Source organism: Nyctereutes procyonoides, unplaced genomic scaffold (assembly GCF_905146905.1).
Source record: "Nyctereutes procyonoides isolate TBG_1078 unplaced genomic scaffold, NYPRO_anot_genome, whole genome shotgun sequence".
Lineage (NCBI taxonomy): Eukaryota > Metazoa > Chordata > Mammalia > Carnivora > Canidae > Nyctereutes > Nyctereutes procyonoides.
The window spans coordinates 56566453-56590569 of record NW_026575052.1 but is presented as its reverse complement, the minus strand read 5'-3'; positions in this window follow the sequence as shown (position 1 = coordinate 56590569).

Here is a 24117-nt window from a genome sequence, read left to right as displayed (position 1 = left end):
TATTTTCACAACACAATCTGATTCATTCTGTTTACAGATTTTTTTTTAATTTCAAAATCTGAGTAATGGATGCAAATACTAAACTGGTTTCACTTTCAGGAATCTCAGGGAATGTTCAGCAACCAACTGACCTTGCAAGATGCCCTATGCAAATGACTTCACCTCAGAACTCGCTTCCTGTTGTCTTATCTTTCTGAACAGCTGTATAATCTGCTCGGTGCCTCTGCTAGTGAAGGAGAGCAGTGGTAGAGTAAGCTTTGGTACAAAACTGAGCTTCGGAAGGCACTGCATTTAAGGAAAACTTCATAGCCATGCCCACAATGTTGATTCCAAGCCTGCTGTACCATGTCCCTTCTTTCCTTCCTTGCCACTTAAAAGGAAGCTTAATCATCTTTTACCAAATTTGTTTTCCATAGCCAGAGGATTTCATAGATAGGAAACAATAAATCCCTAGCAACACAGACTCCTAACAGATGGTAGTAAACGGGCTTGAAAATATTTCAAAACCTGCCCTAATTTCCATTCCCCAAATGTCTCTCTCTCAGCTTTCTTTTTTTTTTTTTCTTTTTATAATAGCAGTTCCCTTCATTGTCTCCAATGGTCCCATTTTGGTTATAATTTATGCTCCCTTATGCTCTGAGACTGTATCCAAATTACGCACTAAACACAGGCAACTCCAAAAAACAAAACTTGAAGCGGTTCAAAATGTTTCCATTTGTCCTATTGGTTGAACTTCCCCATGGAAGTCAAAGAGCTGCAACATTATTTTTTAAATGCACTTTTCCTAGTAAGAGAGGAAATGTATAGTCAGATTCATGTTTAAAGAAGTAAAAGCCCACCTCACTCGAAGAAAGAGAATTTTGTTTCTGTCTAGGTCACCAAGACAAATTTACAGTGCATCATTGAGAAGGGACATTCGAGAGTGATATAATACTCTGTACCATTACCAAGATCTCCTTAGGATAATGCCTTAGTTTAGTGGACAGAGTTTTGATTCATTAATCTTAATTCTGCCACTGTGCTACCTCAGTGGTCTTCTATCTCATAAAAAAGACACGGTTTTAAAAATGTATACCTGTGTATATGTGTAGAAGCATTATATATGTGTACATATGTGTATTTATTTTATATGCACATAATTATAAGGAGGAATCAGGAGGCTTGTCCAAGATCACCGATTTGGAGCTGACAGGAGAGAAGCCCCAAGTCTACCAAGTTTTCTTCTCCTTTACAACACTGCTTACTTCCTTTTGGATTGCAGATTAATGTATACTTGTAATGAACTGTTTCAGAAACATGGCAACACACATGAAAGAAATTAAAAGCTTTACTTGGTTCTACTACCCAGGGGAAAACATCAACATTTTGCCCATGGAAGCACATGCCTCCTATTTCTTTTTAGAAGCCTGGGATCATTCTTTATACCCTTGCTTTGTGACCTGTCTTTTTCACTTAATGGCTACCTGGTAATCCATCAAAATGGTTGAATCATAATTAATTTACCCAATCCTTTTTAGTGGGCTGTGGTCTTTTTTTTTTATTTCCAGTGAGAAACATTCTTGCCACAAATTAGAGCAGGGATAGGTAGGGATGCTCTGATATTTTCCCTCAGGCAAATTCCCAGAAGTGAATTTGTTAGGTTGAAAGGTATTAACATTAACCATTCTAAGACGTGAAGTCCATATTGGCAATAGGACCCATTGCAAAAGATGTTGTTGGAGACCCTTCCATCGTCAGGGGCTGAGACATGTTTCCTGGAACCTACACCAACTTAAATGCTCTTTCTCCTGGTTGTGAAATTCCTCTAAATAACCGTCTTCCACTTTTAAGTGGAAGACATAATGAAATGATAGATGGGGGGCTCTCTAGAGACAACACTACTCACAGTAATGGCCAAGGCTAAAATAAATCAGTTGCTCTAGTCACTGGGATGGCTCAGGCTGGGGATGACTGATGAAGTGTGCTGAGATTCATAATGCAAACCCATTATCCTGTTGGCATCACAGAGGCCATGTTGCTCATGGGGTAGGTTGCTCATCATGAACAGACATTTACAAATTGAATTCCAAGATTTCTGCCATGTTCATTGTCTAAGAAAACTAGAAAAAAGGTCACTTTGCTGATTCTCATTGGCAGAGAGAGGGGCTGACATTTATGGACCATGCCAGGAGGGAAGGGACAATCCACACCGCCCCTCATCACCTGACCTGGGGCACTGACAGATTTCATGCCCACTAGAACGGAAGCCCGACAGAGAAAGCCTAGCCTTGCCCCGCGAGATGCCAACCAAACATGGAGCCCTATAGACCATCAATCCAGCGGGCCAAATGCTCTATTGCAAGGCTGATTTTCACTCCCGAAAGTGAGTTGACAAAATCGTGTCTCTCAGTGGTTCCATCATCAAACATTCAAAATTGCCCAGATTGAGAGATTGTGTAATAATAACGAACGTCGCTTAACCAGTGATTGCTCCTGTCAGGCCCTCTGCAAAGTAGTGCGGAGCTCCACCTTGTCTAACCCTCAGAACACTGTGAGTTGGGTTTTATCTCCATCCTACAGAGAAGAGAACTGAGTCTTGGAAACTGTCCACCTGGTGAACAACTGGGCCAGCACTGCCACCCAGACACTCAATCCGGAGCCCCACCTCTCCACTGCTGGAGAGTTGTCCTGGACACTTGTGTGAATAACAACATCCTACTTCATTCACAGGGGCAACCACCTCTGCTTCCTCCATGGATGCCCGGTTCCCCTTAACTCAGAAGGTGACGACGTGGAATTCCTGCTCTGACACAAACGTTGAACAGATTCTGTATCTGAATTAGGGAGTTAAGAATTGAGATACTTGGCACTGGAAAAGAAAGGAGAAGAAAGAAAGAAGAGAAGAGAAGAGGAGAGGAGAGGAGAGGAGAGGAGAGGAGAGGAGAGAAGAGAAGAGAAGAGAAGAGAAGAGAAGAGAAGAGAAGAGAAGAGAAAGAAGAGAAGAGAAAGAAAGAGAAGAGAAGAGAAGAGAAGAGAAGAGAAGAGAAGAGAAGAGAAGAGAAGAGAAGAGAAGAGAAGAGAAGAGAAGAGAAGAGAAGAGAAGAGAAGAGAAGAGAAAGAAGAGAAGAGAAGAAGAGAAGAGAAGAAGAAGAAAAGACCAAAAAGCTGTTACTGTCCAATACAGATGCCATAACACACTCAGCTTTGACCAAAACATTTACAGGGAAGGTAAAATAAATTTCTTTGAAGAGGTGCCTGGAATTCTGCTTGTTGGAAGTTTTTTTCTTAGACATTCCCCAGCCCACTGGGCTGCCATCAGGGAAAAGTTGTGTTTCTAAGCTCACGTTTTTCACGTAAGCTTTAGATTAAAAAGTATTGATTATTTGACATCTCTCAGGAGGTTTTAAATGACACTGCCCACAACTTGCACTAAACAAGTGTGGCATCTTTCAGGACTTTTAGGTCTTGCCTTCAGCCTGGTCGATGCTTCTCCCCCACCACAAAGGAAGGAAGTTGTGTTACCCAGATAGCCTAAAAGCACGGTAGGCTTGGGTCAAATTCAACACACTGATTGAGAAGGAGGATGTAGATGTGGAATATTCTAGTTGGGGTGCTCTCACTCACCTTCTCCACCTGTGTCATCGCCTCCTGCCCACCAAATAAATCAAAAACAAAAAACCCAAAACCCCATAAGCAGGGATGGAAATAATCTTGAAGAAAGGTCAAGGTTTCGGTTACAGCAACAACCAGCATTTGTTAAAAACACACACCATGCTTTCCCTGGATTTTCATAAATTACAGTTTTGATGGAAGTAGGGAGATAAATAGGCAAACTCTCAAAGGAAATACAGTCCTTTTTGCCAGAACACGGAAGCAACCAAGTGTCCTTCAGCAGGTGAATGGGTAAATAAACGGTAGGCCATCCAGACAGTGAAATATCATTTACTACTGAAAAGAAATGAGCCATGAAAAGGCATGGATTTTACTAAGTGAAAGAGGCTAGTCTGAAAAGGCTATTTACTGTATTATTCCAAAGACATGACACTCTGGGAAAGGCAAAACTGTGGAGACAGTCAACAGATCAGTGGTTGCCAGGGTTTAGTGGGAGGGAGAGTACAGAGGATTTTTTGGGCAGTGGAACTACTACTCTGTGTGATTGTATAACAGTGCCTGCCTGTCATTATACATTTGTCCAAACCCACAGAATATACAACAACCAGGGATGGCACCTAATGAGAACGATAGACTTTAAGTGATAATAATGCATTAGTGTTACTTCATTCTTGATTAAAAAAAAAAAAGTACCATTGCGGTGGGGATGCTAAGGAGGAGGAGGCTCTATACATAGGGCAGGGGATCTAGGGGAAATCTCTGTGCTTTCCTCTAAATTTTGCTGTGAACCTAAAACAGCTCTAAAAAAATGAAGTCTTAGAGAAATATATAAATATAGTCACTCTTACCCTGTTCTTATTTTGGTTGTAAAGTGTGTGTGGCGGGGGGGAGGCAAGGGAGAGAGGCCTGTCTTTCTCTTCACCCTGCTTGCTGCCTTACTAATTTACTTTAAAACTCCTGATGCCTGTTTCTACAGCGACGCGAGGCCCTAGCTAATTGTCTTAATTTCCATGCTCTAGGGAATGTGTGCTTCTTCGGCTGTCCAAATGAGCTGGAGAGACTTTGTGTAAACAGATTTATAAATTCTTCCCCCATCCTCATCATCCATCTCCGAGCAGGCTTAAATGCTAGCTGAAAGCCAATACCTGTGGATATGCAACTTGTGCTCCTCACGCTTGCACACAGACGTGGGAAGGGAGCATGCCAGCCCAGAACACCTGACCTGGAAGAGACGACGGGGATCGCCTGGTGCAGCTCCCCGACGCCAGCAATGAGGGGACCAGGGACCTGACGCTAGGCCCAGAGCCTTGGCTGGCCTGAGAACACCAACATCCTCATCTTCTTTTCCTGATGCCTCCACAGTTTCGTGCCAGGCCATCTGTGCCCTCTACCTCCTGCCTGTCTTTCATGCACTTTCTCCATTCCGATTGGGTCTGGAACTTCTGAATCTTTTCGTGGCTTCAGTATCTCCTCCAGTGGTCTGATTAACGGGTACTGACCCTGCCCTCATAACCATTCATAACGCACCTAGGAAACCTCCCACCAAAACTCTCCGGCCACCGTGTTCTGAACGCCCTTCAAGAATGCATTAACTCCTGTGAATTAATGATGCCCCCCCTTTTAAGTGACTAGTTCTGGAAAGCAGAGCCCACTTAGCTGTGGTAAGCCATTAGCAATCTAGTATGAGTTATTTTACTCTGCTGTTTTCCTAATGATTAAGTCGTTGAGACCCTGGCACTTACAGAGTGAGAGTTTCAAAGGAAGAGGGGAAAGAAACAATTTTGTAATTTCGGAACACTCAGATGTAACAGTTCAATGTTCATAGCTCAATGCCATGGTGTGGACAGCATTTGGTCCACACTGTAGTGTGTAAGGGGTCAGAATTTGGGCCCAGTGGCTGACGGGTTGGGATTTGAAAGGAAGGGTGCCAGTATCACTTTGTACCTGGACTGTCAGACAAAGTTCATCGTTGGTTTGATTTATTTCGTTTTTGTTTATTAGTTTTGATGTTGGTTTGAGTTTTTTTCACAAAGTGATTGGCACAGTTCCTGGTCCATTCAATGTACCCAGTAAGTGTTAACAACTACTTTTGTTACCTTCATTTCGTTTCCTGCCACACTCACTGAGCATTTTCTTCTGGGAATAAGAAAATAGGGATTGAGAAAAACTGAGAGCTGGAATGAAAGCGGGGTTGTTGACACAGTTGTGTGTTCTTGGGGAGGAAGCAGCAGAGGTGCAGGGGAGCACTCCTTCCTTGGCCAATGGCTCTGATGAGCGACAGGGACAAGAGATCACGTCTCAGCCCGGTCTCTGGGGAAGCTGGGTACACTTTCTCTGTTTACAACCCAGCAGGGAGATCTCAAGAGGTGAGCAGCTTCCTAAAGTCTCCCCAAAGAGGTCAGGGTGCTGGACAAAAGACAGCGCATGGGGGGGTCGGGGTCAGTAACTGGAATGTAAGCTTGCACTTCCACGTGCAACACCTGTTGGGGGACACGTGTAAGTCCGCCCTCGAGCGTACCGCACGCCCCCGGGGTCCCTTGATACACCAGACGATGAGGGAGACAGAGTAGCATGGCGTGATCTGTGAACTTTGGAGCTGAAGAGCCTGGAATATAAATTCCAGCTCAGCTCCTGACCCACTGTGTGACTTTGGGCGAGTCACTTCCCTGCTCTGAGCCCCTGCTCCTCTAGCACACGGAGATCACAACGTCTACTCCGGGGGTTGTTAGGAGGATGAAATTAATGTGAAGTTATACAAAGTGCCCCCATGAATGTGAGCTTTCATTATAATTTAATGAGGCAATGGGACAGAGAATGCTCCTGTGACATTTTCAAGGTCACATAACCAGGGAATGGGGGGAACCTGGCTTAAAAAGAGCTCCCCTGGTCCTGAAACCATGCCTGTGCGTGTAGACAGAGGTATTCATTCTTTTCCAGTACAGCCTCTAGGCACGTCAAGACATCCTTATTAAACATAATTTATTCTTCCTTGTGAAAACTTGACAATTCTTCTGAACCTAGATCAAATCGTTGCTCTGAAGCCACATGCTCTCCAATATATGGTAACTGGGCATTTTTAGTTTTCAATAGACAGGTTTGAGGCTTTCCCTAAATCCATGTGTCGCCTTAGGAAGAAGGCTCATTGGGTCCCAGCTGCCCTGACCTGCACCCGGTCCTTTGGCCGGTCTAATGGCTCATGGTTTTTACCTAGGAAATAAAAAGCAATGCGCCGTCAGCCTTTCTCGATGTCGGAAAAGCAGGTTGCTTTTCTTGCCTGGATCCCAGAGCTGCATACAGAAGAGTGAGACGGGACAAGGCTGTGCTTGTTTGTCACATTGCCCCATCCGCTGTCGCCACAGGCCTCTGCGAAGACTGGGCACCTCTTGTCTGCATGGCTCACTTGTCCCAGCTTCAACACAATGCAATCTATGCCAGAGTCTCTGCATCCAATAATCCCGAGTTGTCTGCAAAGAGTCTTGAATCCACTCGATGCTGTCAAAAAAGATGAGGGCTGTGCAGGCAGGTGACCTCAGGGGTCAGAACTCTCTGGACCCAGGGATCAGTCACCTGGATCTGGGTCACTTGAGGCAGACTCTTACCTGTAGTGCTGAGACCAGAGACTCCATACCTATCAGTTTATTTGTTTTTTAAAGATCTTATTTATTTATTCATGAGAGACCCAGAAAGAGAGGGAAGCAGAGACACAGGCAGAAGGAGAAACAGGCTCCCTGCAAGGAGCCTGATGCGGGACTCGATCCCAGGACCCCAGGATCATGCCCTGAGCCTAAGGCAGATGCTCAACCACTGAGACCCCCAGGTGCCCCAATATCAGTTTACTGTTGACAGGACAAAAGTCCGAAGGGGAGGTAAAGTGACTTGTCCCAGTTGGTGTTAGTGACAAAATGGAACAAGAATGTGTGTCTCCTCTCTGCATCAGAATTTTTTTTTAAAGATTTTATTTATTTATTCATGAGAGACACAGAGAGAGAGAGGCAGAGACACAGGCAGAGGGAGAAGCAGGCTCCATGCAGGGAGCCTGACATGGGACTCGATCCCTGGTCTCCAGAATCACGCCCTGGACCAAAGGCAGGTGCTAAACCACTGAGCCACCCAGGCTGCCCAGAATTTTTTTTTTTTTTTTTTAATGCAGGCAGAGATGCTTAGGCCATCCCAATGCTTTGAACAATTTCCCTCCCTTGCACCCTTTTCCATCCATTTAAAATGAGAGTCTGTGACTGGCCGAAGGTGGCTTACAGCTGGTCTTACCTATTTGGGAAAATGTTCAAGATTCACAAAGCAAAATGTATTTCAGGGGCTTCCATGGCAGGCAGTTGCCCACCTGCTTCCTTCTACCTGAGGATGCCACCCCCCACCCCACCCCCAGGATCGCACTGCCGTTGGTGGCGTCACATACTTACAGATTACTCTCTTTCAGGGGAAGGATTTTCATTTGACATCGGACTCTGGAAGGAACGGGAACCCCGAGGCTTTGCAAACTAGTGGCAAACCAGACACTTCCTTCTGGATCCTTTTGCATTTTATTAGTTCTATAGCTCATGCTCTTCCCTCGTCCCTCCCCTTGCACCCCCCTCTCCACCAACTCTTCTTTCTCCCTGAATTTCTGGTTCCACATGTGAACTTCAAGGAGAATGCACTCCATGTGTTTCTCATTGTTTTGCACTGAACCACCCCAGAAGATGACTCTGTCAAGTTCCATCGGCCCCACCTAGGCCCCCCCACCCCATCGTTTCAAACAGGAGGTTCAAACATCGCCAAGGCCGCACTAGAGGACAGGGGTGTCTGCTTCCATGCGGGCTTCAAGGCTGAGAGGCCCTGCTGCCACCGGCATGGAGGGGGGCCTCGGCTCTGCTCCTCCAAGCGGCCCCCCAGTGGGGCTCCAAGCACCCACGAGCCTCCTGGGAGGAATGTGTGTCTTCTTTGTCTGCTTCTGTCCCCCTCCAAACCTCTCCGTCAGTGCCGTACAGCTGTGTTTCTGTGAAAACAAGGGCGCCAGCGAAGAGAAAAACACTGTTTATGAGGCTGCCTAGATTGGGGAGTCATATAATTTCAATAGCCCTGAGATATACACAGCTGACTACTAATGCAAATTTCAGACATCGTGTTTGAACAAAAGGTTGCACAGTAACATAACCTGGAGCTTTTATTACTAATGAGGCACTTATTTCCATTTGAATACAGAAGGGTGTATTTTTCCCCCCTTTTTACGGCTTCTCATAATTGTGTCTAATAATATAAAAATAACATTGGGTCGTCATCTCCACAAGGCTTAGACATCAGATGCACACTCGTGTCGCTCCAGTCGTCAGGAGAATGTGACGCCGTGCTGATTGCAGACGCTCGGCCCAGGTGCCTCTTTGGAATGAGAAATCCCATTAACTTTGCTCTCCTCCGAGTGTTCCTTAGGCATGCTTTAAAAATTCAGGGTAATAATAAGAAGGAAAGATGGTAAAAAAAAAAAAAAAAAGACCATGTTTGGTCTTTATTATCAATTAGGTAAGGTGTTTTTGGCACAGATTAATGGCAGTGTTCTCCCCTCCAGAGTGATTTGTGGCTTGGTTTTGGCTACAGAGAGTGAGAACTGATAAATGGAAGAGTTTCTTAACATGATAGATATTCCACAGGTGTGCCCATCGTGCCGCAGTGAACTTTATTCAATGAATAAAATAAATAAGAGAGGCGACTGAATATATAAATGAAAAGATAAACGACTTGAATAAACCGTAAGAATCCATTAAGACTTCGGAGCTTGCAGCAGGGTATATATTCACACACACACACACACACACACACACACACACACAGAACTAACCAGGTGAGCCGATGGACACATTAATTCATTTGGTCACAATAATCATTTCGTGTTCTGTACACATATGGAATCATCACACGGTACACCTTAACCATATATAACTTTTATTTGTCAATTATACCTTAATAAAGCTGGGCAACAAAAAAAAAAAAAGAAAGAAAGAAAAAAAGAAAAAAAATCAACCTTTCAGAGGCAATGCTTCTGGGAGGGAGTCGGATTTTATTTTATTTTATTTTATTATTTTATTTTATTTTATGGAGGGGGAGTTGGATTTTATTATTTTTTAAAGATTCTATTTATTTATTCATGAGAGACAGACACAGAGAGAGAGAGACAGAGACAGAGACACAGGCAGAGGGAGAAGCAGGCTCCATGCAGGGAGCCTGATGTGGGACTTGGTCCTGGGACTCCAGGATCACGCCCTAGGCCAAAGGCAGGTGCTAAACCACTGAGCCAGCCAGGGATCCCCAGAGTTGGATTTTAAAGAGGATTTGTTACTCAGTGAGTAGACGGTTGGTTGACCCCTGGGGGATGAGCTGACCGCCGTTGAGAACAACAGCAAGAGGTCCTAGTGGTTGGGCTGAAGCAGAGATGCTGGTTGGCGAGCAGGGGGCAGAGAGAGAGAGTGAGCAGAAGGGCTGGGATCCAGGCATGGGTTTGCACACAGTGAAAAAAAAAATGTTCAGGACCCCTCCTCCCCAAAAGAAGAGCAGAAGAGCTAAAGATCTTTAAAGTGCTTTGTCCAGGGCTGCTCCCACACCACCTGCCCCTGTCATCCCAGCAGTCTGGTTGTCTCTCTTGTGAGTTGGCAACCTCCCTGCCAGACTGAGGAAGGCTCTGGTTTAGAGTTTACAAACATTTTGCTACCCTTCACCCTGACCCAGGACCCAACACTCCCAAGGTCATTTGAGAGAAAGTAGATGCATTCTCAGCCTCCTGTTTCTTGGCTTAAACACAGGACTGTGCTAGTGGAATTGTATGTGCCAACCCAACTGGCACACAGAGACCCAGATATTTGATCAAGCATTATTTTGGGTATGTCTGTGAGGGTGTTTCTGCATGAGATTAACATTTAAGTCGGTGGACTTTGAGTAAAGCAGATTGCCATCCCTCACAAGGGTGGGCCACATCTCATCAGTTGAGGGACTGAATAGAACAGAAAGGTGGAGTGAGAAATAATTCTCTCTTTCTCCTCGCATGATTATTTTCAAGCTGGGACATCAGTTTTTTCCTGTCTTTGGACTCAAACTAAAACACCGGCTCTTCCTGGGTCTCAAGCCTCCCAGCCCCCGGATTGGAACTTGCACCATCAGCCCCCCAGCTCACTGATTACATAGCTATGTGGGTCAATTCCTTGTAACAAATCTCTTCTCCATATGCAAACAGCCTATTGGTTCTGTGTCTCTTCAGGGAGAACCCTGGCCCATTCAGGTGCCCACAATACAGAAAGGAAAAGCAGGTGATAATTTCCACTCAACATTGGGAACCCATCTGTGTTGCTTACAGAAAACTAGCCTGTTCTCCCCTCCCCAGCCTCAGGATTATGTGATCAGCTCCTGTGTGGATAGCAAGGAACAGAACTACAGAAACCAGTTACAGTGGGGAAAGATTTACATCATTATCTATTCCGTCCACTGAGAAGTCTCCTCTTCTTACTCCTCACATGGTGTCATTTCGATGGTCCTGAGTATGCAGAATAATGAGAATCAAAACAGGCAGCCAGCCTCCCCCAAATGGAGATGCCTGGAAGCAACCCTGGCCGCCAGGGCCTGGGACGTGACCCCAACATGGGCAGGAGCTCAGTGTGCGGGGCGGGGAACAGGTGGTCAGCAGGGGGACTTGCCCCGTTCACTGCTGTGGTGGAAAAGACACACGTCTGGGCAGGAGACTTCCAAGTAGCTGCTGACAGAGACAGTAGTTAGCCACTGTGGAATGATTTGACTTTCAGTAAAGAGAAAGAGAAGGAAGGAAGGAAGGAAGGAAGGAAGGAAGGAAGGAAGGAAGGAAGGAAGGAAGGAAGGAAGGAAGGGAGGGAAGGAAGGAAGGGATGGAGGGAGGGAGAGAGGGAGAGAGGGAGGGAGGGAGGGATGGAGGGAGGGAAGAAGACTATAAATCTACAAAAAAAAAGTATATATATACACTAAAAATGTCCTTCTCACAGATTCATTAAACTGAAGGGCTGACCTGTCCCCTTTAGGCTAACATCACATACACTTGTCTCAGGTGCAGGATCACAAGTTACTGGGGGACACTTACTAATTAATTCCTTAATTACTCTCTCACTCTGATTTTTTTGTAAAGATTTTGTTTATATACTTGAGAGAGAGAGAGAAGGAGAGGGAGAGAGAATCTGAAGCAGACTCCACACTGAGCACAGCCCCATGCAGGGCTCGATCCCACAACCCCGCGATCATGACCCGAGTGGAAAACAAAAGTCAGAGGCTTAACCCACTAAGCCACCCCAGCATCCCCCCTCACTCAGATCTTTAAAATCGAACATAGTGACACCTTTTGGGAGCCAGGGCACGTGAAGCTGCATCTGGAAGAGGCTGACAGTGACGTGTCCTAACTGTCCCTTCCTAGCCCGTCGTCTTGTCCATAGGCAGAGTTGGGATCGCACCAGCTCTTTGCTCTCCCATCTCTCGGGCTGCCCCCTCCTGGGCCCGAAGCCCCAGAGAGAGACACCCTGCTTTGCAACCTGCACCTCCCGGTGTACGGGGCTGTGTTCTGCTGTCGCCGTAGGGCATTTGGAGACCCCAGCTGTGGCCAAGTACGTGTCTCCATGGTTCTCACACTGTTCACGGTTCCCACGACTTCCCTCACACCTGGCTGAGCTCCAGAACGACAGAAAAACAGTGCTGGGGCTGAAAACAGCCTCCTCACACCTCTGTGGTGTGTAGCTTTAGAGACGCACCTCTAAAGCCTGCATCTTAGAGATGCGGAGACTCACAGAGGTCACGGCATTTTCTCAGGCGTCCCCAGCTGGCGAGTGTCAAGGTGAGGGCCAGAACCCGGGTCCGCAGGCTCTCCCCCTGGTGTGTTTTTTTACGATAGCACTGCACGTGCACCCATGTGCCTGGGGTTCATCTTGGAAATGCATCAGGCCCAGGAACTAAATGCACCTGGGATTCGTCCCACACTGGGCCTCTGAAGACTGGGTAGGAGATTAGGAGGGTCTGTAAGAGCTCTCTTTACAGGCCAAAGCACGTGGGCTCAATTTTCGGGGCAGGATGGTTAGGGGGAATACAGGACTTAAGTGTCACAAGGGACCCCGCTGCACCTCCTTGCAGGGCTCCAGGCACGTGGAGTTCAGGCCAGAGAGACCAGAGCAGTGTGCTGACTCCCCACCCCAGCCTCCGTCCCAGGCCTGCCCTTCGGCTCACCGCCGTGTTTCCAAGAAGTGCAATGGGCTTACAAGGAATGAGTTGGTGAGCTTAAGGGAAATTTAATAACCACCTCTCCTCTCTGCTCTTTCTTGTGCTGGCCAGGAATTGAGGCTCTTCCCTCCCCATGGAGGGGCAGGCGACAAAAGTAATGGCAAGTCAGGGCTAACGGTGCCAGTTGGTGAAATGCTGCGGTGGCCAGAGATGGTTCGTGATGTTTGCTTGGCTCCTTTGAGCTCCGGGTGTTTCGGCAAACACTTCTCTCTTTGTGAATATTCCTTTACATTGGTTGAGACAATTCCATGAAGTAGGCACTGTGCACTTTCAAAGAATCCATTCTCTCCCTTCTCCAGCAGCACCAATGAGAACACGTTTGCACACACACACGCACACACACGCATCTTGCATTTGGAGTTTGGAGGGAAGTGAGAGGCAAATTGCCTCCATCTGCCCAGCAGGCAGGTGACCTGCCAGAGGCATCATCTTTCACCTCCTTTTCCTGAACAAATCTGCACATATTGAGGGTGCCTCTGACCGTTGGTTTGGCTTTTAGGGCTGCTCATGTCCTGAGCTTTTCTTCTTGTTTGCGTTGTTCTGTTTCTTTGGTTGTCTCTTTGTTCTGTCTTGAAACCAGAGAAGCTATAAAGTTAGTCCGGTCTTGGGATGAAGTCCACCCCCCCGATGGATGGTGTGCAGATCGAGTCAGGAGCCAGCACTGGCCTGGATCCTCCACCTCCCAGACATCTCTGAGCTTGGAAGCCTGAAGCAAGCTCCACTCTTATAGAAGGGAGATAAGAGGCCAAGAACTCAGTGTCTGTGTGTCCGTAGCTGTCTGACTCTCTTTCTCTCCTATTACAGTGGGACATGCTAGTCCTGCCTTGTCTCTCAGACCATGGAAGTCCAGGGATCCACAGACTCCTCCTCTAAGTCCTACATCTCAAAAACCATCAGCCAGACTGTGAATTGAGGGGTGAGCTTGATACCGTTGCTGCCAGCAGCATCACTGACTCACCCAACCCTGCAGGGTCCTGCGGGAAGCCCAGGGATGGGAGCCAGGTGGGTGGCCTGTGAGGACGACAAAGTCGGCCTTTCCCACATTCAGTAGAAGAATGAGTGTGTGAAGCCAGACCCTCCCCTTGTAGGCTTGTGGCACATAGTCCCTTAGCAAGACGTTTCATTCCTGTAACAGTTGTGGCTCAACTGGTAACGATCGACCATCCAAAACATACTTCACTTGTTTGGGACCGGAGAGCTAAGACTCGCCCGAGAGTGAGAAAAACATTAAACAAGAAGAAAAGTCTTTCTTTTTTTTTTAATAAATTTTTTTTTTATTTATGATAGTCACAGAGAGAGAGAGAGAGAGAGGCAGAGACACAGGCAGAGGAAGAAGCAGGCTCCATGCACCGGAAGCCCGATGTGGGATTCGATCCCGGGTCTCCAGGATCACGCCCTGGGCCAAAGGCAGGCGCCAAACCACTGCGCCACCCAGGGATCCCGAACAAAAGTCTTTCTTAAAGTCATTTAACTTCCATGAAATTAAAATCATTTACTTAATAGAACCTCTGGATTGAAATCCAGAAATACAACCTCTGGATTGGAAAGGTATTTACAGCAACATCGTTGTAACTGGCCCAGAATGGAAGGAAAGTGAGCGCCTGTCTACAGGGAACTTTTTTGTAGTCCAGAAAGGTCTCTTTTATTTCCTTTAATGCACAGAAAGAAGCAAGCTCCTGGCAAGTCCTGAAGATTCCTGCCCAGGAACCAGCAAGCGTGTGCCTTTGTCCTTGCTGATGCTGTAGAGGTTTGCTCTACTTCCCATCCAAGATATTTTCTTATCTGTGGACTAGGTGATACCTTCTTTTCTTTTCCTTCTTTCACATCTGATCTATCCTTGCCAGCAGAAGGAGCGCATCCAAGTCTGTGCTTCTAAACCAGAATGGCTTGGTTGGCATCGCCATCTCATACGTGATGTCTGGACCGTACGTGACATGAAGGCCCACACCGGTCATGTCCCTACTGTCCCACAGTGAGGGATGCACACGAGGGGAGGGCTTAAAGCTGAGTGCCTGTGGGGAAGACAGTTGTGGGGACCGATGCCCATTCTGGAGAATGAGCTCAATTCTGTCCCCGGCATTTGCAGGCGGCAGGGAGACTCCTCCAAGCAGCATCACCGTGGGCTGTCATAGCTCTGAGTCTAGAGCCAGGGTAAGGCGCTAGGAGCAGGAGCGAAGATCTGCAGCAGAGGTGACAGCTTAGGACCCGAGGGAGGGACCGCTCTCAGAAGAGTGAGGGGAAGGAAGAAACCAGGGTTGGCTCTTGGAGGACCATCCCAGGTCTTTCTGCCACGAAGGACGGCGGGGGGCGGGGTGAACCCACAGGCACCAACTGTCCGTGCAGACGGGGCCTGAATTAGACCCCAAAATGATGGTCCTAATAGTGAACACTTATTGAAAACTGATTATGGGCTACATCTTGCTTCAAGTATTTGATGTCTATCATTTCAGCAAATCCTGGTGACGACCATCTGTGGTATGGCCCCACTCTCCAGGTAAAGAAACAAAGCACAGAGAGTTTAAATTATATGCCTGAGATCATAAAGCTGCTAAGTGTTCAGCCTCAAGAGCACTCCACACCCTCTTCCTTGACATCTTCCCACTAATTTTAGTTACTTATTTCTTTTCTATAATCTGTTGATCACCCCATTTCACTGGATCCACACAGAAAAAAAATCACAGTATATCCCATTTGACATTCCAGCCATGACTTTCTTCAGGCCAGTCCAAAAGCCGTTAATGCAATTACTGCTTGAATCTAGAGGAGAAAGAAATACTCCCATCTATTCACGTTGCAGTTGTTACTATCTGGTCACCAGAGAGTGACCTTTCAGGTGACACAAGAGCTACACCCAATTAAGAGAGATGATTTCTTGAAAGCCCAAGGCCACGAGTAATTGAAACCCTCCAGCCAGAGCAGAGGCAGGTCAGAGCAGGGTTTCCTTAGTAGATAAATTAGGCCATGGTAACTTCACGAAAAACCTATTCCCTGTGGTTTCTGTTGCCACTGCTTCCTTTAGGATCACGATAGCAAGAACATGGGATTTTTCTCAGTCAGGGGCTGTGGGACAATAACGTATATATCATAATATGTAACATAATAAAAATACATCATGTATTTATATACAATATGTAGCAAAATCATAAATTATAATTTTAAGTGAATATAATTTTAATAATTATAATACTACTTAATATATAATGTAAAATAAATATATACATTATATATTAAATATTACCAATATGTAATATATTATAGTATCATAAAAATGTTAAATGTGTAGATATAAATTTTAATTTTATTTTAACGAAATTGTGATTTTAGTTAATTAATTTATGCAATATATATTGCATAAATTTGTCCCTGCAAATTTATCTCTTTCTCCCTGTCTCAGGGTTCAAACAGGCTCATGATTTCCTGATAGGAGTTTCTTTTGTTATTCATAATGAACCTCTTCTGACTAGACCCTGTCTGAGTTTCTGCCAACAAGATGACTCATGGTGGGTTCCTAGATAGTTTCAAGGGAGGGTCTAGCTATGCCGGAAAGATCAAGCATGTGATTGGAGGACTGGAACTCAGCCCCACTCCCAGATTTCCAGAAAGGGCAGGAGGGCTGAGGTTGGGTTCAATCACTAATGGACAATGAGTTAATCAACCAAATCTGGGTAACCAAACTTCGATGAAAACTGTACAATAAAGTTTGGAGAGCTGTCTGTTTGGTAACCATATCCATGTACCAGAAAGGTCTTGTACCCCGACTTCTTGGGGACAGGAGCTCCTGTGTCTCCCCAACACAGAAACACAGCCCTTGCCCTTGGTTTCTTCCCCTTGGTTGTGAGTTGCATCCTTTGTAATCAAACTGTATTGTAAATCTAGCATTTTCAGTGAGTTCTGTGTATTATTTTAGAAAATTATCAAATCAGAGAAGGGTGTTGTGGGAACCCCCAAGTTTATAGTTGTCCTGGCAAAACTGTGAGTAGCTTGGGGATGCCCAACACTTGCCACTGGCATCTGAAGTGGGGACAATTTTGTGGGACTGAGCCCTTAGGGGGTCTGCACTCCTGTGCATGCAGTTAGTGTCACGATGGAATTGCATTGTAGGATGCCCAGCTGGTATCAGAGGATTTGTTCTGGATCATAGTAGCTAAAGTGAAATGGAAGGTGAATGTGTATTGAAACTCACCTTGGCATAAGGTGAAAGCACAAACATACGTGACAGGTTATTACGTTTATTCTACAGCATGTTTCCCATTTGCTGATAGGACCCAACTACTTGAAATAGTGACTTTTCAGAACCTCCTTCCAGAAGCCTTTGCTAACTTGCAAGCTAACTTAGACACAGCTTCTCTGGATCTGGGGCATATATGTCTCCTTGCACATATAGCATGGAGCAGCATGGTTGACTTTTCTATTGGCTTCGTCCACTCATTGGTTCTCAACTGGACAAAATTTTGCCTCCCAAGATACATCTGGTGATGTCTGGGGTCATTTTTGATTCTCAGGACCAGCTGGAGATGTGGGTTGAGGCCTGAGATATTGCCAAACATTCTACAAGTCACAGAGCAGCCCCCACCACAAAGAATTATCAGCCCAAAATGCCACTGGCACCGTCATCAAGAAACTCTGGGTTTCCGCTGGATGGGGAGCTTCTTAAGGGTGGAGAACATATCTTACTCATTCCTGCATCCTTCGTACAGAAGCAACACTTGCTGAATGGCTGAAGAAATGAGAGAGGAAGCTAGAACCCTTTGGTCTGGCAGCTATAAAGAACAGGTTGGTCTATCTCGAAATATTCACTAGCAAAATTTAGCACTGAAAAAATTCACAACCTAAAACATTTTCATGAAGTGGGCTGGGTTTAGTGCCTCACAGTACCCATCCAGGGTCCCAGAGATGGGCACCGTGGAGGGTCTGGAGTGGTGTTGAGTCCGGGAGGGTAGAGCTTCGGTGAGAAACTGGGCTTTGGCACCAAATGTGGACTAATTTAATTTATGGCATTTACAATATAATCTTGAGTAAGTGGTTCTTTTCTTCTGAGTCTCTATTTTGTCTTCTAAAAATGGGAATATGCACTTTACCACATGGACATCATGCTAAGTGAAATAAACCAGTCTCAGAAAGACAAACACCGGGTGATCCCACTTACATGAGATCCCTCAGGCAACTAAATTCATAAGCACAGAAGGTCGTGTGGTGAATGTAGGGGGGATAGGGAGCTGCTGTTGAGTAGGGACAGATAAGTTTGGGAAGAAGCAAAGTTCTGGAGATGATGGTGGTAATGGTCATACAACAGTGTGATGATGCTTCATGTCACCGAACTTTACATTTAAAAAATGGTTAAAATGTTCAATTTTATGTTATGTATATTTTACCACACAAAAAAAAAGAAAGAAAGAAAAAGAAAAGAAAAGAAAAGAAAAAATGAGATCTGCTCATTTGCAACAATGGGGATGGACCCAGAGGGCATTATGGCAAGTGAAATAAATCAGAGAAAGACAAATAGCGTATGATTTCATGCGTATGTGGAATCTTAAAAAAACAAAGAAACAAAGAAGTCTCTTAAATATAGAGAACAAACTGATGGTTGCCAGAGGGGAGGTGGGGGTGGGGTGAGCAAAATAGATAAAGAGGATTAAGAGGTAGAAACTTTCAGTTATAAAATAAGTAAGTCACGGAGATGGAAGTACAGCATAGGAAATATAGTCGACAGAGTTAACAAAGCATAGAGGGCAAATGAGAAATGGGTCCATATGTATGTAGATTTGATAATGGGAAACATTTCAGATTCCTTCTTCTTCTTTAAACTTTGCACCCAGTGTCCAACTCCCCCCAAAAGTTTTCTAGTCCTACCTGGAGCCCCTGGCATTTTGTTCCAAGATGAGCCCTAATACAGGCTAAAGCAGCCACATAACGAGAAGTAAAAGCATTGCTAGTCTGAAAATCACCCTCCCTGACCTGCTCTCCCAAAGGTTTATCCAGAGAAAAGCTCAATCAACCTCTTCTCCTCTTGGGCACTGGTGATAAATTACATTGGGCAAAAGGCAAGAGCAAATATTTATTGATTAATAAATCATTAAAATTGACAGGCAATCCTGTATGATAGGAGTGAGTATTTATTAAGGTTTATGGGGTGCCAGACTCTGTAGGATTTCGTTTAATAACAATGATAACGCCATCTGGAGGGGGACTATTGTTACGTGGATTTTAAAGATAAGGTGACAGAAGGAACCTGCCTCAGGACACACCAGGGAGCGGGCAAGAATCTTGACTCAGGCCCCCCTGTGCTGTCCTGCCTTCCACCATTTCCAGAGATATTCATTTTCTGTCTGGAATGACGTCAGTCTACTCTGCAGACTATCAGCCCCGTGAGGGTACTTAGTGAATTCTCCAGAAGTACTTGTTGCACCAACAAACATTGGTACTGCACCTGAGTTTCGGGTCTAGTGTTTAGGGTTAGCTGAACTAAGTCTCCTGGCATGGGGGTTCCAACCACTGAATTTATCAGCTCCTTGAAGCCTAACCAGCTCTCTGAGCTTCCTCCCTTCTCCACACCTTGTTCTTGCCGCCACTCCCTCTAGCCCATCCCCACCTTAGGTTTATATGAAGGAGCAGCAAACTCCTGACTCAGTGGCAAGGAAGTTTCTAAGGGCATCACCCATCTCCCGAGTCCACCCCAAACTTGGAACTGTGCTGGGTGCCACCATCCTCTTGCCTGGCTCCCCACAGGTGTGGGGATAAAAACCCAAGGCTCCTTCTCTCCGAGCCTTGGGAGGCACTAATTCAGTTTGAATAATGAGAAGGCCTGCCTTCTAGTTTTATCTGCCAACGCTGATGATTTATACAAACTCAGGGAAGATTCTCATCCCATTGGTGTCCCATCTGCCTCTCTGAAAATCGGAATTTTAGCCTAAGCTGCCATTAATCCAGAATCTAACCAACCAGAAAATTCATTACCAAAATGCTTCTTAAAATCAGCAGTTGGGAAGAGCAATCAGCTGTAGGAAGACGGAAGCTCACGCCAAGTGTTCGGGTGCTAAGAAATATTACCATTTTCTGTTTTCTTGTTTGTTTTATTAAACAAAGCAAATTCCCCTCCTTCGAAGTTGGGGGGGGTGGAGGCAGAGGCAGGAGGTCGATGTGAAAAGAACATGGAACGTGAAACAAGGCTGTGATGAAGGGAAGTGTACAGAGCCAAGAAGAGATAAAGTAAAGAAGGGAGGTGGGCATGCAGAAGCACAGTAAAGACAGTGGAGGGGAGATCCCTGGGTGGCTCAGAGGTTTGGCGCCTGCCTTAGGCCCAGGGTGCGATCCTGGAGTCCCGGGATCGAATCCCATGTCGGGCTCCCGGTGCATGGAGCCTGCTTCTCCCTCCTCCTGTGTCTCTGCCTCTCTCTCTCTCTCTCTCTCTCTCTCTCTCTCATAAATAAAATAAATAATATAATATAATATAATATAATATAATATAATATAATATAGTATAATAATATAATAATAAAATAAAAAAAAAAAGATAGTGGAGAGGAACGAAGGAAGTGGACACAGAAGATAATGGTCAGTGATCTCACTGTGCAACAGACGTGTCAAATGCAAAGCATGGATTTCGAGGGGTGTGTCATGGAAAGTCCAGAAGAGTTGCTTACGGAGGAAGCCCGGGCTCTCTATATTCAGTGTATGTTCCAGGATGGCTTTGAATTGGAGACGCTGCTGGAAGACTCTGCTGATGGGCCGGGGAATGTTCCCTGACACCAGAGTCACCCAGGAATGCTCCGTAGGCTGAGCTCTCATCTCGAGGCACTCCTTGGAAGGTACCTGGGGTGGAAGACCTGGGCCTCTATCTCCTCCTGGCTTCAAATTTAGTTTGTCTTTAAAATACATACAACGATACCTACTTTTTGTTGGGAAAGTCAAATTAAGCAAAAGATATGAGAATATGTAATATCATAGGGGCCCCATAGGGAGCTCAGAAAATGTCAGCTGCATCAAGCTAATGGTTTGCATTGTTTAAATGAACTGTGTTCGATACACACGGCTTTCAGCTAACAATCAGAGCATCTCCGGTCTCCGACACGAGCAAAAGATTTATGTTAGGGAGTGCAGCTGACTGGCTGCCCTGGTGTACTTTCTGAAGGCTGATTCTCAAAAACTGGACACGAGATGCCTGTGGTGAAAGAAAGATCTAGACACCAGAAGTGCAGAAGGAAGAAGTTTGAGAATTTTTTTGAAATGTAATTGCAAAATGTGGTCTTGCTCCCAATTTCCAATGCAGATAGCAACAGTATGCTTTGGCGCTGCCTCCTGAAACCCAGTCGTCAAATTTCATGTTATTGCAATGCCTGTTCTTACTTCCCAGGCTCACTAAAATCAAACTGTTGGGGGAAGGGGGGTAAAAGCATCACTGCCCAGGAACTGGTGTGACACACGTTAGCTTGTGGCTTAGGAAAGTCAAGTAAACTATACATAGGCCAAGGCATTATTTTTTTTTCTGACTTGTCTCATAATGTGTTTGTAGTTCCAGTGACTTCCAGGGGGATTTCAATTTTAAAGCGTAGGTGTAGCTGAAGTAGAATGCTATGGAGAGAGCTCATTGGAAAGGAGGATTACAATCTAAAAAATTGTTTCCATCTCTCTACTTGCCATTAATATACATCATTGATTCAATCTCTGTGCCCAGATGTTACCCAAAATGTAAGGCTTATGATTATAGAAAAAATGGCACAGGGAAGGTGATCAATCGTCAGATCTGCAATCTTGGTTTGGCAATCTTGTTTTGACACAGAATAGGTGATTTAGAAATGTTTTTGAATTCTGCTAGAAGGGAAACAAAACTACTCACTATTCCTTTGCAGAAATGAATTCTAAGAAAGAATTTGAAGGCTTTCACTATTCATCAGGTCTCTAGAAAAATGAATCCAATTAATGCAGTAATCAATTGAAAGGGATGGACTTTGTAAATATAGCAAGTTTTGGAGAATTTTTTTTTGTTTTAAACAAGCAGCACAACCACAATCACAAGCCAATTTCCTATGTTAATGTTTTTGGATTTTTTTTTTCCATGACATGAAGCAAAGCAAGGGCAGGTGGGACAACGTGTTTTGTCTAGTTCTATTAAATAATTGGAAACCAGCTCACCAGTTGCTCCCAGCTGAGAGCAAACATTAATATAATTTCCAACCTGCTCTTCCAAAGTTCAAAGCTGAATATGAACTTAAATACTTGAATATTTCCCACATGTAAAATATATTTCTCTGAAACCATGGTAGCGCATGGACTTCACTAAATCGTGCCATGTAATTTCAGAGGGGATTAAGAATTAAGTTCTTTTTAAATGTTGTTGAGTTGTGTGTATTCAAGATAGTTCCTTATTCTCCTGACTCAAAAATGTACTATCATTAGAAGTGGAAATTCATAATAAAAAAGTTTTCAAAAATCCCTTTGATTATTTGTATTACTCTTTGCTAAATGACAGGGAAATGGGTCCTGAACTTCTAAAAGCTCTAGAATTATTACATTTTCCAACTGTAAGAGGCTTAATTTTTTGAGCCTATAGCATTAGAATATTTATGAATTGACTTTCCTGTTTAGAATCTGAGTTATTGTACTCTTTTATATCAGATTATTTTGTATTTGAAGAATTTCTAAGTAATGTTTGTGCACAAATCAAATATTTTTTTTTTCTTGTCATTGCTTCCTGGTGTCTATCTTACCCCCAAGTCCTGACCCCTAGTTCCCCTTGTCTGGACACCAGTTCTAAGGGGCACAGGAGCCTGGCTTTATAGCCACATTATCCTTGAAAGAATAAGTAGGAAGTGGTAAAAGTCATGTCCTCCATGCAGTAAGCCTGCCATTAACACAGTACAGAATGCTAAGTAAACAATGGAAACTGTCTTTCGTTCAGGCTACTGTTACAAAACACGAGAGCCAAGTGCCTTAAACTACAGACATTTACTTCTTGAAGTTTCTGGAGGCTGGAAGTCCAGGATTGAGGTGCGGGCAGATTCTGTTTCTGGTGAGAGCCCACTTCCTGACTCACAGATGTCTACCTTCTCTCTGCAGCTTCACGTGGTGGAGAGAACGCTCTCTCTGTTTCTTATAAAGCCACTGATGCCCTCACGATGGCCTCACCCCTGTGACCTAATCTAACCTTAGTTACCTCCCAGAGTCCCATCTCCAAATAGCATCACATGGGGTAAGAGCTTCAGCATATAGAGTCCGGGGGAGGGAGGAGGGGATATGATTCATTCTAAAGCTCAAACCAAAGCAAGAGGAGCCCAAGGGAACCATGGCAAGACTCAAACTGAAAAAAAATTCACTGCAGAACGTTGATTTAAATTAATTCCAGAGACAGAAATGTCAGTGTACCTGCAGGACCTTCTTGCACATTCCACATTGCATTTGTAAAGGGATGTGCCATCGAAGGGGACCAGGTCAGCATGCAGCCCCCATAGCTGATTTAGGACCCTCCACACAGGCTTGTCTGCAAGCAGGCACTCAGGACCTTTGAGCACTGACCTCCTGCTCTACCTAGACCTACCTGGGGTCTTCTTTTTGCGAGTTTTGGATCACTAGACATAGCCTCACTGTGATTGAATGCATACAACTTGCTGCAGCAGAGCAGCAAGAGGGAGCCAGGATGGCATCTGGTGGAGTGTGTCTGATGCTGTTGCTGTCCCAGCTCATCCTCCCTGCTGCCCTCATGTATGAGGAAACCTCCCTGTCCTTAGTCTGGATGGGGTTGAGAGCAGGAGCTAGGGATGCTGGTTAGCCCCTGGGTTGCTCTCATTATCGCCAAAATAATAAGAGGAGATGAAGTGCTCTTGAGGCCGACACAGCCCTAGTTCAGGCACCTATTCTGCAAGCAGCTGAGGTAAGAAGAAAAGAAGAAGAAGAAGAAGAAGAAGAAGAAGAAGAAGAAGAAGAAGAAGAAGAAGAAAGAGATGGATTTTTTTTTAAGATTGACCAAAGATACAAAGGGATTATTAGATTTGAAAGTCAAATGTCTGATCTGGTGAAAGGAAATGAAAAACGGAAAAGTATAATTAGAAATAATACTAACAGTGAGGAAAGGAAGGAGGGAGGCAAGGGGAGAGAGAGAGAGAGAGATTGTGCCTAAAAGTCAGATTTCTAAATACTTTGGTCATTTCCCAAACAATCACTAAGGACTGATTACGCACATGACATAATCGATATGGGATTCAGAAGTCTTCTGGAAGAATTTATTTATTTATTTATTTATTTATTTATTTATTATTTATTTAAATT